A 14,231-nucleotide genomic window follows, 5' to 3' on the forward strand; every position below is an offset into this window, starting at 1 on the left:
TGGTAAGAATGAGATGAAAATAGGAGCGCGGTCGGGTTGCTAGCCTTTGTGTGGGTGGGAGAAAGGCCAAAGGGCCAGATTTACAAAGGGATTTAGGGGCCTAAAAATGCAGACAAGCACCTATATTAAGAATAAAAGTTTACATGTTTAAAGCACTTACCAACTGCTCCTTCCCCTGATTCAGGGTCCGGGTTAACGGCCGGGGAGGGTTGGTAGGGGGTCTCCGTGAGGGTGATGAAGAGATCCTGGCTGTCGGGGAAACCAGCGTTGTAAGCGCTATCGCCTGCCTTGTCCTCCACAAACCCTTCCTCATCTTCCCCGTCCGCGAACATCGCCGAGGAACTGGCCATCGACACTGTCCCATCGTCAGAGTCCACGGTCACTGGTGGGGCAGTGGTGGCAGGCTCCGTAACGTCCGTTTTCCGCTTTGATTTTTTGGTAGCCTTGTCTGGGGTCCTTGATTTTCACACGGCGCTGCGTTGCATGACGGCTGTATCCTCTGTCTCTCATGGCTTTGGAGACCTTCTCATACTAGTTGGTTGGTGGGCTTTTTAATTTCCATTTAAATACCCCAACGTATGAGTTGTAGCACAGAACTTGTGTTTTAAAAAATGTAATTAAAAAAAAAATGCTGATACCCACTTTATTTGAAACAAGGCCATTTTCATTTTTATTTTTGGCAAAAACAAAACAAAACACCCCTCTGAAACAAAACAGGGTCCTGGATCTTTAAGATGAAGGAGATTCCTTTACTGAACCAGCAGGTGGAGCCTTTGAAAACATAGATGGGCTAATTCTGACACATTCTTTTGTAGATAGCCAGAGTTTAACACCCACTCATTAGTATATTACTATTTTGTTACTTTGATAGATTTACATTGGATAATTTTTCTATTTTATTCTGCTGTCCAGGGATTACACTGAAAAATCTTTCTGTTCTGTGTTATTTCTATCATAGAGTTGTATAGTCTCCACAAACTTGATTTGTGATGTTTTGCAAAATATAAAGTTGTATTAAATTTTGTTTTATTGTATTAAATTTGTAATCAAGCTTCCATAGAATTTAAATAAACATTGTTTTGCAACTGTACATGGCTAGCAGGTTTTCTTTGTGATGATGTATCCCATAATGCTTTATGGGAATATGACATAACTGGAGTATGTTTTATGCTACATGTGCCATGTAACACATCTCTGTAAAGGTTATGGTTTACTGGTTCCTGGGGAGAGCTGCCTTACTGGGTGCTCCGTGGTAGCACACCTTTCCACGCCAGCCTTTCATGAGGTACTCAGGGAGCATTGCCTCCCCGAGCACGGCTGCATAGGGCCCTGGTTTGTGCTGGCTTTCACACAGCATGCGCTCTCTCTCCCCTTCAGTGACCGTCCTCAGGGTGATCTCGCTCGGAGACTCCTGCATCTAATTAGGGGAATTACTGTAATGTTACGCCTGGTCCAAAGTATTTTTAAAAAATCTCCGGACAGACGGCGTAGCAGAGACTCAGCACGCTGCTGCGTGACAAGCGTAACGGAAAGCCAAAGAATCAAATGGACGCTCATGGAGGGAGGGGGGATTGAGGACGCAAGCTATCCCACAGTTCCTGCAGTCTGTGAAAAGCATTTGCATTCTTGGCTGAGCTCCAAATGCTTCTAGGGTCAAACACAGTGTCCGCGGTGGCTCATGGCATAGCTCTGCAATTTACGCAACCCCCCCCCAGAAGTGAAAGGGAAAACAATCCTCTCTTGACTCTTTTACATGTCACCCTATCTTTACTGAAGGCTGCAGATAGACGCGATGCTGCAGCACTCAACACCAATATCCTCACTCCCCCCCCTGCCATGGGTGGCTGATGGTGAAATATGGGTGATATCCGCCGTCATCATCAGCCTTATGGCGCAGTGCAAAAGGGCTGGTAACCATGCCGACTACCATCAGTTAGGTCAATCGGTGGCGCCTGGTCCTAATTTTTCCTGGTAGATGGTGCAGTATGGCTGATAACCGTCTTCATCATAGCAATAGGGGGCTGAGCTCCATCAGCCCCCACCCTTCATGTGTAAAGAAAAGATTCACTTGCCCCTGGACTAGCAGAGGGATGCTGGGCTCCTCTCCTCCACACTCCTTAATGTCCTGTCTGGACTATCATAGCAGCTGGAGACTGCTTTCCACTCATTTCTCACTAACAAGTCACTGTGGCCTTGTCTACACTACAGGACTATTTCGAATCTACTTAAGTCGAATTTGTGGATTCGACCTTATGAAGTCGAATTTGTGTATCCATACTAAATACACAAATTCGAACTTCTGAGTCCACATTCACGGGGCCAGCGTCGACTTTGGAAGCGGTGCACTGTGGGAAGCTATCCCACAGTTCCCGCAGTCCCCGCTGCCCATTGGAATGCTGGGTAGAGCTCACAATGCCTGCTGGGGGAAAAAATGTGTCGAGGGTGGTTTGGGGTTAGTGTCGTCATTGAACCGTCAATCACGCCCTCCCTCCCTGAAAGCGCCGGCGGGAAATCTGTTCGCGCCCTTGTCTGGTCGGTTACAGCGCGGACGCCACAGCACTGCGAGCATGGAGCCCGCTGCGATCATCGCTGCACTTATGGCCGTTGTCAACTCCTCGCACCTTATCGTCCACCTCTTCCACAGTCAGCTGCTGAGAAACCGGGCGAGGAGGGTCCGGCAGCGCGGTGAGGAGAGTGGCACAGACCTCTCAGAAACCAGGGTACGCCGGGCAGTGGAGATCATGGTGGCAATGGGTCATGTTCATGGTGTGGAACGGCGATTCTGGGCCCGGGAAACAAGCACAGACTGGTGGGACCGCATAGTGCTGCAGGTCTGGGATGACACAGAGTGGCTGCGAAACTTCAGGATGCGTAAGGACACTTTCCTTGAACTGTGTGACTTGCTGTCCCCTGCCCTGAAGCGCCAGGACACACGGATGCGAGCAGCCCTGACTGTGCAGAAGCGAGTGGCCATAGCCCTCTGGAAACTTGCCACGCCAGACAGCTACCGGTCAGTAGCGAACCACTTTGGCGTGGGCAAATCTACCGTGGGGATTGCTGTCATTCAAGTAGCCCACGCAATCGTTGAGCAACTGCTCTCAAAGGTAGTGACTCTCGGAAATGTCCAGGTCATCATAGATGGCTTCGCCGCGATGGGATTCCCAAACTGCGGTGGGGCTATAGATGGGACTCACATCCCTATCCTGGCACCAGCCCACCAGGCCAGCGAGTACATTAACCGAAAGGGCTACTTTTCAATGGTGCTGCAAGCTGTGGTGGACCATAGGGGACGTTTTACCAACATCAACGTCGGGTGGGCGGGCAAGGTTCATGACGCGCGTGTATTCAGGAACTCTGGTCTGTTTAGACGCCTCCAGGCAGGTACTTTCTTCCCGGACCACAAAATAACGGTTGGGGATGTGCAGATGCCTACAGTGATCCTCGGGGACCCGGCCTACCCGCTAATGCCCTGGCTCATGAAGCCCTATACAGGCGCCTTGGACAGTGAGAAGGAACTCTTCAACTACCGGCTGAGCAAGTGCAGAATGGTGGTGGAGTGTGCTTTCGGACGTCTCAAGGGGAGATGGCGGAGCTTACTGACTCGCTCGGACATCAGCGAAAGAATATCCCCGTAGTTATTGCTGCTTGCTGTGTGCTCCACAATCTATGTGAGAGCAAGGGCGAGACCTTTTTGGCCGCTTGGGAGGTTGAGGCAAATCGCCTGGCTGCTGTTTATGATCAGCCAGACACCCGTGCCGAGAGAATATCCCAGCGGAAGCGATGTGCATCAGGAGGCTGTGAAAGCGAGTTTCCTCGCAGAGCAGGGTAACCTGTGACTGTCCACTTGATTTTAAGAGAGCCTGATCATGGGCCTGTGTCTGTATGTGTCGAGTTAGATCTGAGCTCACAAACCAAGTTTCCCCCACTTCCAAAGGACATTTTAAAACTAAGGAAATGTTTCAGTAATTAATAATAAATCTTTCGTTGACTTTGCATTTCTGTTTCTTGGTTGAAACATGGAAGCATTCTGTGCTGGGTAAGGTGTGCACTGATGTACAGACCGCTTGTCCAAAACAGGACGGACAGCCTCCTGCTCCTACATAGGTCTGTGGGGTGGGGGACGGTTTACGGTGGTTGTGCATGTAGGGGGAAGGTTGCAGGAATGGGTGGGTTTGCAGGAAGGGGCGAGGGGTGCCGTCTTTGGATAGGGGTTTACATGACGGCTGTGGGCTGTGGGTTTGGGCGTTGGAAGGGGTGAGGGGTGTGGGGGAAGGGTGAGTATCTGCTCCTGGATGAGGGCTCTTTTTGGGGCTCAGGGCACCGGGGAGGATCGTGGCTACGGTCGAAGTGCATGTGAAGGGAAGCCTGCCTTTACATTCGGGGATGGCAGGCACCAGGACCCTGGACAAGCATACACATCAAGGAAAGACCCGGGGCAGCATACACCACACAGACTGTCCCTGGTGCCTAGTGACTGCAGTCTGTGTGTGCCCTGCAGTTGACCCTGCACCCAAGTCTGTACCATGGCACTGTGGGCTATGCACTGCAATTACAATTCCCCCCCCACACACACCCACAGAAAGTCTTCTGACACGAGAAACGTGACGGAAACAGTGAGTAACACCAAACCGCTTTTAATAATGTAGTACACAGTGGGGGGTTTAAACTTGGAGTTGGGACTGGTTGATGCTGTAAGGAAAGAACTTGTACAAATTTACAGCGCAAGAGTTGTCTCGAACATTAGCGGTCTGCTGCGGTGCAGGGACAGTTCTCACGGCCCCTACCGCCCCTCCTTCTTGTAACTTTGGGTGAGGGGGGGACAGGACTTCTTGGCGTTGGAGGGCGGTTGCAGATGCACTGCAGGGGGGCTCTCTCCTCCTGCCTGCGGTCTTGCAGAACATCTACAAGGCGCCGGAGCGTGTCCGTTTGCTCCCTCATTAGACCAAGCAGCGTTTGAGTCGCCTGCTGGTCTTCCTGCCGCCACCTATCCTCCCGTTCCATGTGTGTGCGATGCTGCTGACACAGGGTCTCCCTCCACTGTCTCTGCTCTGCCGCCTCCGCTCTGGAGCAGGCCATCAGTTCCTGGAACATGTCGTCCCTAGTCTTTTTCTTTCGGCGTCTAATCTGAGCCAGCCTCTGCGAGGGGGATGCCAGGGCAGTCCGGGAAAGAGCCGAAGCTGTGTGATGCGAAAAAGTAGGTGATTTCCTTGAACACATACATGTTTGCCAACAGTGAACACAGTCTAGTCAGTTTCAGTTAACAAGACCAAACAGGGCACCAAGTATCAGGAGATCTCAGAACTAGTCCGAGATTTCGGAATACGCTCTCATTGGCGGCGCCATTGCACTGGAGAGCGCACAAGCGAGGAAAGACAGCTGCATCCCTCTTGCACAAAGTCCTGGTAAGCCTTACAGTACATACTGCTTATCAGTTAGTGGTTAGCTGTGCTCTCCTGCTAAAGGCAATGTGCAAAGCAGAAAGGATGAGCCTTTTGCAGCCCCTCCCGCCAGTGCACGGGAACGATCAATGGATGCTTGTTCTCTGTGGCCTCTCGCACGTGGCTGTTAGGCGAGGGTCATTGTTATGCAACCTAATTGTGAACCATTAACAATAGTAACACTACCCTAATTGCCCTACTTAGATGCAGTATTTGCAGAACGAGATCACCCTGAGGCGGGTCACTCGTGCCCAGAAAGACAGGATGTTACGGGACGCACTGCACAGACCAGGACCATATGCAGCAATGCTAGTCCAGGCAATGGTTCCACTGTATATTCGGATGTCCTGGCGTGGAAGAGTCTGCTTCCACGGAGCGCCCAACAAGGCACCTCTTCCGACGAACCTCATGCGGAGGCTTTGCGAGGAACTGAATGACACCTTCGTGGAAATGTCGCTAGAGGATTATTTTTCTATCCCCATTTGTGTGGACCTTCTCTTCATATAGTTTAATATATATTATAGTTTAATATTTAGAATTTTTTAAATTGTAAATATTTAGAATTTTTTAAAGTCCATTTGTGTGGACCTTCTCTTCATATAGTTTAATATATATTATAGTTTAATATTTAGAATTTTGTAAATACTGTTTCTATTTTTTCTATAACAATGTTATAAAAAATAAATGTTTATACGTGTGTTGCACTTACCGCCTGATCCTTCCCCTGATTCCGAGTCCGGGTTAACGGGCGGGGACGGTTGGTAGGGGATCTCTGTGAGGGTGATGAAGAGATCCTGGCTGTCAGGGAAAGCGGGAGTGGGTTCGCTGTCGCCTGCGCCATCCTCAAAAGACCCTTCCTCATCTTCCCCATCGGCGAACATCGAGGAGGAACTGTCCCGGTACACTATTCCGTCCTCGGAGTCCACCGTCACTGGTGGGGCAGTTGTGGCAGACCCACCTAGAATGGCATGCAGTGCCTCGTAGAAGCGGCATGTCTGGGGCTGGGCTCCGGAGCGTCCGTTTGCCGCTCTGACTTTTTGATACCCTTGTCTTAGGTCCTTCACTTTCACGCGGCACTGCATCGCATCCCGGCTGTATCCTTTCTCTTTCATGGCTTTCGAGACCTTCTCGAAGGTCTTCGCATTCCGCTTGCTGGAGCGCAGCTCTGAGAGCACAGACTCCTCGCCCCACACAGCGATCAGATCCATGACTTCCCTGTCAGTCCATGCTGGGGACCTCTTTCTATTCTGGGATTGCCCGGACTCCTCTGCTGGAGAGCTCTGCATCGTTGCAGGTGCTGCGGAGCTCGCCCCGATGTGCAACCAGAACGTCAGATTCAAACCGCCCAGACAGGAAAATGAATTCAAATTTTCGCGGGTCATTTCCTGTGTGGCTGGGCAGAGAATCCAAGCTCGGACTGCTGTCCAGAGCGTCAACAGAGTGCTGCAGTGTGGGATAGCTCCCGGAGCTACTAAATTCGATTAGCATCCACACCAAGCCTAATTCGAGCTAGCCGTGTCGAATTTAGCGTTACTCCACCTGCCGGGGTGGAGTACCAAATTCGAACTAAAGAGCCCTCTAGTTCGAATTAAATGGCTTCCTGGTGTGGACGGTTGAGCGGTTAGTTCGAATTAAAGTCCTAGTGTAGACCAGGCCTGTGTCTTATTCCAGCATTCTTTATTACTTCATAACACAAGTGGGGGGACAGTGCTATGGTAGCCCAGGAAGGCTGTGGGAAGAACAGAATGAACAGGTGGGGTTGTTGCAGGGGCACCCCCTGTGAATAGAATACAGCTCATAATTTCTGCAGGATCTGACACAGAGCAGCTGTGCTTTCTGGTTCTATGATACAGGGTTCTCTAGTACACTTGCCCATATTCTAGGAAGTAATGATTCTATTTTTAGATACCAAAAAGGAGGGATTGACTCAGGGAGTCATTCCCAATTTTGGCTTTTGCGCCCCTGGCTAAGAGCAGCCAGGGGCACTTATGACAGCAACAGATGGCGCAGTGCAAAAGGACTGGTAACCATGACCATCTTATTGCCAATTTATGGTATGGTAGATGGTACAGTATGGCTGGTAACCATCTCTGCTGTCATGCAAAAGCAAAAGCATGCTACTGTGTAGCGCTGCAGAATCGACTCTCTCAGCGGCATCTAGTACACATATGGTGACAGTCACAAAAGGCAAAACAGGCTACATGGCTGCCACGCTATGGCGTATGCCAGGGCAATCCAGGGAAAACGGGCTAGAAATGATTGTCTGGCGTTGCTTTCCCAGAGGAAGGAATGACTGACTACATGTACCCAGAACCACCCGCGAGACTGAAATTTGCACCATCGGGCACTGGGATCTCAAACGAGAAGTGCAAGGGTCGGGGGACACTGCGATGGGGTAGAACAGGGGCAGAGTTTATGATTTCATGATTGCCTGCTGCAGGAGTGCGGACGAGATAGGTGCTGTGCATGGTGTTGTTCACAGACACAGAGTAGAGTGTGTTCATTGTTCGCAAAAATGTATCTTTGCAAGGAATTCACTCCCTTTTTCCCATCACACAGCCTCGACTGTCTCCAGACCTGCCACAGCATCCCCCTCACAGAGGCTGGCAAAGATTAGGCGGCGAAAGAAAAAGACACGGGATGAGATGATCGCTGAAGTTATGGGGTGCTCTCGAGCCGAGGCGGACCAGCAGAGCCAGTGGAGGGAGACCCTCTCTCTGTACCAGCGCTCACACATCGAACGGGAGGAGAGGTGGCGTGAGGAAGACAAGCAGGCGACTCAAACGCTGCTTGGACTAATGAGGGAGCAAACGGACACGCTCCAGCGCCTTGTGGATGTTCTGCAGGACCGCAGCCAGGAGGACAGAGCCCCCCCGCAATGTATCTGCAACCGCCCTCCCCCGCCACAAAGTCCTATACCTCCCGTCACCCAAAGTAACCAGAAGGAGTGGCGCCAGGGGCCGTGAAAACTGTCACTGCACCCCAGCAGAGTGCTCAAGTACCCAAAAGCTCTCATACCCTAATTTTTGAGAATTCCTTCCCTTCCTGACTCACCCAAGCCCCAATCCCAGTTTCATCCCCTGACTGTCTGGTTAATTATTAAAAATACTTTGCTGTTAATTACTGTTTCCATCATGCTTTTTTACACAACGCTGTGTTTGAAGGGGTGGGTGGGTGGTTGGGTGGGTAAGGGGTAGTGTATTGCATAGGACAGTCACCTTTAGCAGGGTACAGAGACGGGGGCAGGATCAGCAGCAGGTCACACACACAGTGCAGTCAGTAGGCACCGTGGTCGGTATGGGAGGTGGTTTGCAGGTTCTGTGTGGGTGGGGGGGTACGAGACTTTGTAGCGGGGGAGGGGGGTTACAGATCTCATGCAACGGTCCCTGTCCTGGACCACAGAGCCACGCAGCAGAGGAATCTGTATCCATCCTCCCCCGCCACAAGGCCACATAGCCCCCGCACACAGAGTCCCAAAAAGGAGGGATGGCAGGCTCCGTTGAAACAACCAGTCCGGCACTGCAGACCGCTCTGGGAGCAGGAGCCTGTCATTCCTCGAGTTTAGAGGCGGTCTTTACATCACCGCACACCCTACCCAGCACAGTCTGCGTCCCAGTTTCAACCCTTTCACGCAAAGTCATCAGTAAAGAAACCTTTGTAAAGTTACAGTGGAACATGTATTTTGTTTTTAAATGTGTGTTGGAAGTGGGGGAAGCGGGGTGGACAGGGTATGTAACTGCAGATGCTAGTCAACAGTAAGTTGGTAAAGAAACAGGGGCAGGTTCAGCTTCTATGTAAAGAAACTGAACAGTCACAGGTCACGCTGCTCGCTGGTACTTGAAGAGTTCCTTGTTGCTGTGCTGCATAGGGCTTCATGAGCCAGGGCATTAGCGGGTAGGCTGGGTCCCCGAGGATCACTATAGGCATCTGCACATCCCCAAGAGTTATTTTGTGGTCCGGGAAGAAACTACCTTCCTGCAGGCGTCTAAACAGACCAGAGTTCCTGAAAACACGCGCGTCATGAACTTTGCCTGGCCACCCGACGTTGATGTTGGTAAAACGTCCCCCATGGTCCACCAGTGCTCGCAGCACCATTGAAAAGTAGCCCTATTTCTCAGCAGCTGACTGTGGAAGAGGTGGACGATAAGGTGCGAGGAGTTGACAACGGCCATAACTGCAGCGGGCTCCGTGCTCGCAGTGCTGTGGCACCCGCGCTGTCACTGAGCAGAAAAGTGCACGAACAGATTGTCCGCAGGCGCTTTCAGGGAGGGAGGGAGGGAGGGCGTGACTGACGGTTCAATGATGACAGTTACCCCAAACCACCCTTGACACAGTTCCCCCCCCCCCCCAGCATGCACTGGGGGGGAAATCCCAGCATTCCAATGGGCAGCGGGGAGTGCAGGAATTGTAGGATAGCTTCCCACAGTGCACCGCTTCCAAAGTCGACGCTTGGCCTGTTACTGTGGACTCACACAGTCGAATTAGTGTATTTAGTGTAGAAGCAGCAAAGCCACTGCTTGCATCCGAAGAAGTGGGTATTCACCCACGAAAGCTCATGCTGCAAAACATCTGTTAGTCTATAAGGTGCCACAGGATTCTTTGCTGCTTCTACAGAACCAGACTAACACGGCTCCCCCTCTGATACTTGTATTTAGTGTGGATACACAAATTCGACTTCATAAGGTCGATTCCACAAATTCGAATTAAGTTGATTCGAAATAGTCTTGTAGTGTAGACGTACCCTCAGCGTGTGTGCGCATGTGCTTGAATACTAGCTGCTGTTGCAACATCTCTGTAAATAGTTATCTTCAAGAAGAGCCAGTTTGTGTTTTACAAGCGTAAGTCCTTTCATGTGATTACCTAGCATGTAGTACGTGAAATAGGAATTACACTGCCAGCATGAGATGCAGAGAACAGGATAGGTAGTCCAGAGAGCCCACAGATCACATCCAGCCTAAGAAAACAGGTTATATACGTGCAAAGGGTCAATTTCTTCAGTATGATAAAGAACAATGGTGCTAGAGTTGCAGAAATGAGACAAATCATCATAGGGACTTAAACCAGGACCTAAAGGAGGAGACTCTTGCCATACAGTACTACAATGGTCAATGTAATCACTGCCTTAGGATTTCTAGCCACAATGTCTTTCCAAAGAATTACTGGGGACACCCCCAGGTATTAGCCAGGATGCTGCATCCAGCTATATTAACCCTTCCCTTGACACTACTGTCAAAAGAGGAAAATTTTCAAAAGCGCATAAGTAATTTAGGCATCTAAGCCCCATTTTCAAAAGGGATTTAGGCACTCAGCTGTTAACTGCCTTATTCACCTTTGCAAATGAGACTTAGACTCCTAAGCCACTTTGGTGTTTTGAAAATTTTACCCAAGAGATAAACACTTTGTTTTCCACAAGAAAGACAAAATCAACAGCTGTGCATGTGCTTCACTTCTCAACTCCTTTTCCCATTTACACAGAGTCAGAGATGCCCACGATTCTTTGCCGCTCTTTCCAGTCCATAGCGTGGGTTCATAGCTGTTGTAGTTCCAGTTTTTTTCCTCTTCAAACTTCTTTTGGTAGTCTTTTCATCACATCCTTGGTGGCTGTCCTCTTCCTCCCATGCTTTCTTTGCTGGTCATTCTTATCACATGTCCAGTCCATCTATCACAGAGAGTCCCCAGTTCACCCTCTGCATAATTTCTTCCATGTGCACCCCTTGCCTACCCTCTGCTTGCCTGCCATTTTCCTCAGTAGATTATCTTCCTCTTCCATCTCCGTGAGACCCAACATCTCCAAACATGCAGGAACAAATGCACATAGCATACACTTTTATTTACAATTTGTTGACTGCCGGTCCCACAGTACTGCTGCCACCTTTTTTTTACTGAGTCCCATGCACACTGAGTTTTCCTTTCAATTCTCCAGATCTCTCTTCAAATGTGTACTTCCCAAATACACACATTATTTCTTCTGAGTCAGGTTCTCTCCTGAATCCTCAATCAACAGCTCTTCTTCCACCTTCTCTACTTGTATAACTTCAGTTTTCTTTGTGTTTACCTTCAACCCATGGCCTTCATATGCAGACACTCACTCTGATACCATATTTACATGATGTTTTTATAGTAGATCTAGGCAAGATTCTTGACTGAAACTTTTTCAATGAAAAAGGCAGATTCAGTGACACCAAAACATGTTATGGACTTATGTCAACTTTGCAAAAAAAAAAAACCCAAACCCTCAAAGAATCAAAATTTGTTTCAACATTTTCTAAAGAAAATGTTTGGATTTCAATTTGAAATGACTTTTCATTTGCAAATTTCCTATAATTTTATTTTTTTAAATTAAAAAAATGCTCAAAGTTGAAACATTTAGTTCAACCTGAAACTATTTTAATTTTCAATTTGTCAAATATTTTTAAAAAAATCTTTGAGTTCAACTTGAATTTTTTTTCCTCCTGATTTTGTCAGAATTCCCAGTGAACCAAAAAATTCTATTATTCACCCATCTCTATTTTATTGACAAAGCAAAGAAAGATCCCTGACTTAGGAGTCTGAAATCTAAGCTAAACTATTAAAGAGTTCTTTGGCATAGCAAAACCTCATCACTTGGATTGGTGCTATAGACTGCACTTACATCTCTCTTGGTCCTATTCCCTTCCTCCAGGGAACGAGGCTACCTACAGAAGCTGGACTGTTTTCCATTCATTCGCCATATTGAAGACACACAGTACACAGGATGATGTCATACCTCATACATCCTCAGACATTCAGCCTTGGCTACAGCATTTGGAATCAATGATCTTGGTAGTGTTTGGCTGTTTGTACAAGACCGACCTCACTGTGCATTTACATAGAGAAAGACTGATCAGACCAGTGGTCCTTCTAGCCTAGTATCCCATACTGCCCCAGTGGCCAGTACCAGACACTTCAGAGAAAGGTGCAAAGGCCTTGTGCAGTGGACAATTGTGGAATAACTTGCCCTCAGAGAAAGTTTCTTCCCAGCACCCTCATAAATTGGCTTATGCTCTGACACACAAGGATTTACAACATTCCTGCCAAACTCAGGGTTTAAAACAAATCCTGATATAATTATGGATGTTCTAATTTTCTAGACAGATACTGATTATTATAATAATGAAAAACCCACATAGCAGTTGTATTTGTCCTTTCTTTACAGGTGACAATGACTCCCATTTTCTTGTCACTAAACTCCTAAGGAAGAACTACAATGCTGCTCACATAGCCATCAGATCCACCCCAGAAAGAACATGTAACATCCTGAAAATGCAATTCGAATGTCAGATTAGAAAGATGCAGTGGCCTCCTATTATATTGCCACAGCACAGTCTGGGAGATACTGTATTCCTGACTGTCAACATATTGCACAACCTCGCTATCAGATTTGGAATGTCTTTAATGGAGGAGGGAGATAGCAGCCTGAAATCTTCACAATTATTACAGTCTGGAGAAGCACTTGCAGACTGACTCATATCCTAAGGCTCAGGAAACATAAAGTCAGCATGAGACTAACTGAACACAATTTTCAGAGTAAGTGAGAACTGCACAGGCAAAAGTCTCATCAAAAGCCCAATTTGGATAACTGGAATCTCTGGCATAGTTAACTGAAATCTTTGTATAAGGAATGTGAAACATTTTTCAAAAGCAGTTAAGTAGCTTAGAGCCAGTTTTTTACGGGTATTTAGATGCCTAAAGATGCAAATAGGAACCTAGTAGGCATTTCAAAAGTACCGTACTTAAGTGCCTAAATCCTAGTTAGGTGCATAGTTGTTCAAAGGACTCCACAAGATGTCCACCTGCATACTTAGGCACCTAAATACCCTGAAAATTCTGGCCCTATGTTTCTTAGCCCTGGTCTACACTAAGGTCGGGGGTCGAACTAGGGTACGCGAATTCAGCTACGTGAATAACGTAGCTGAATTCGAACTACCCTAGTTCGACTCACTTACCCGTCCAGACGCCGCGGAAGCGAACTCCGCGGCTCCAAGGTCGACTCCGGCAACTCCTCCTGCCGCGGTGGAGTACCGGAGTTCGAACTAGCGCTTCCGGAGTTCGAACTATCGCGTCTAGATCAGACGCGATAGTTCGAACTCCGAGCAGTCGAACTTGCCGCGTCGACCCAGCAGGTAAGTGTAAACGTAGCCTTAGTTTATTTACCCCAGATATATGAATGAGAGTTTTGAAATTCCTGCTGCTTTTTTTTTTTGTACCAATACCACACATTTTTAGGACTGTCCCACGCTTAATGAAAATATAAAGCAAGCTCCATACATTTGGAGTTTGGCTCTTATCTATCTTCATGTGATTGTGTGCCCCAGTAAATGTAAATCAGCTGACTAGATTGGATTTACACTGCCAAACACCACCTTAATTTACTTCTAAACTCTCAAGATCATTAGATCTAAATTGTTATAAACAATTGATCTAAAAATAATTCAACCAAATTATTGGCTTTACCTTTTGTAGTGAAAGAAATATTGGCTGTTAATCCCACAATTAAAGGAAGTGAATTCCTCTCTGAGAAAAAGTCCTCCATTTGGAATTTTATAATACTTTTGAGTATGATTGATGTCTTTAGGACTGATGAGGCTGAATCTATATGTGCCCTCGTAGTCAGGTCAAACCCAGGAAATGTGCTTAACTCTGTCTCTAGGGACCGTTGACATTACTCAGAGAAAGGCTGTCCTGATGCAGAGCTTGTTTTAAAAAACTCTGAAGGCCAAATTCAGTAGTAAAGTAAATTGTGGTACAAACTATATGTTTGATATAGGTGGGTTG

The sequence above is a fragment of the Mauremys reevesii genome, unplaced genomic scaffold (genome assembly GCF_016161935.1).
Source record: "Mauremys reevesii isolate NIE-2019 unplaced genomic scaffold, ASM1616193v1 Contig20, whole genome shotgun sequence".
Lineage (NCBI taxonomy): Eukaryota > Metazoa > Chordata > Testudines > Geoemydidae > Mauremys > Mauremys reevesii.